This window comes from Galeopterus variegatus, unplaced genomic scaffold (genome assembly GCF_000696425.1).
Source record: "Galeopterus variegatus unplaced genomic scaffold, G_variegatus-3.0.2 Scaffold13137, whole genome shotgun sequence".
Lineage (NCBI taxonomy): Eukaryota > Metazoa > Chordata > Mammalia > Dermoptera > Cynocephalidae > Galeopterus > Galeopterus variegatus.
In genome coordinates, this window is record NW_007739248.1 from 36,199 (window position 1) to 37,727 (window position 1,529).

Below are 1,529 nucleotides of genomic sequence, written 5' to 3' on the forward strand. Positions count from 1 at the left end.
AGCTATTGCCTTTCACAAACTGTATATGACATAGGTGCACAAAGTCTTCCTTACATAAAGGCAATCCCTTTTTTGTACTTCAACCTTCTAATGGGACTTATGAGTAATAACAGTGCAGACCATACTCACCTAGGCTACTCAGCACACATAGCTATTATTGGGATTAGGGATTACTTCACTCAAAGTAATATGATACTAAATTCTCAGTTTTCCAAAGGGAACAAAATCTAAGTCAAAATAATTAATAAGACCTCCACGATTTCAGCAGATGTATAAATTATCCCAACTATTGACCAGTGATTACATTTATATTTGAAGAACAGATTGGATGTTATTCAGAATCCATATGAAACTGACATCTGCTTCAATGTAAAAGAACAAGCAATATGGAATTAGAATTTTAATGTCATTTTACTGAAAGCTGCATTACCAGAGAATGTCTAGAAAATCTTTCGTTTTTTTCCCCCAGTGGGCAAAAAAATTAGTGGCTGCATTCATGAAAATGTACATTTATAATCTCTTAACCTTTTTTCAATTGTCAATGGTTTATCCTTGAATTGTATTTGTTTCTAATAACAATCACAAACTCTGACCACTACCTTTACACTTTGAGAGCTACAAATATTCTCAGGTTTTATCTGGGCACTCTAATAAAATTGAAATGGATCCAANATTTTCTTAGACTTTCTAAATCTTAGTCCTCTCTTTTATAAAATGTAGATAAGACTCACACCTTACAGATCTTTGGTGAAGAATAAATGGGATGACAAATGTAGAACATATAAACTATGTGGCTATTACTAAAATCAGAGCTGACTTCACATACATAACATGCTTCAAAATCCTAAGTTTTTTGGAGGCTACAAATGCTAAATCAAAATAAAACCTCTACACCTTCAGCTGATGAGTAAATTATCCCAATCTGTTGGCCAGTAGTATGCATTATGTTGGTTAAATATTTATTAGGAGGAGTAGAATAGTAATAGAGGTAGTGGTAGTACTAGAAGGAGAGGGGAGAGGTTGGAAGAGAGATATTAACAAATGATATTTACTACTTTCACTTCAGTTAGAAAGTTTTCAGGTGATAATATTAAATAGAAATATAAGTTTATTATTGAAAGCATGTGGCTCATACTTAGCCAAAGTTTGAAAATGATCTCTCAGGTGTCCTAACACCGGATGGAATTTGGATTTCATGACTTTCACAATATCTGATAATTGAGAAAAAACTATTAACTCTATTTTAGCTAAGTGGAAGTTTAAGCTTTACATCTTTTGCATACTACTACCATTTATTTATTTATTTATTTGTTCATTTGTTTGTTTATCTATTTATTTATTTATCTATTCATTCATTCATTCATTTATTCATTTATTTATTTAAATTTACACTTTGTATTTGTACATACTTATGGGCAATCTGATATTTAGATACATATATGTTGTATAATAATTGGGTCAGTATAATTAATACATCAGTCACCTCATGCATTTATCATTTCTTTTTTTCCTTTTTTTTTTTTTTTTTT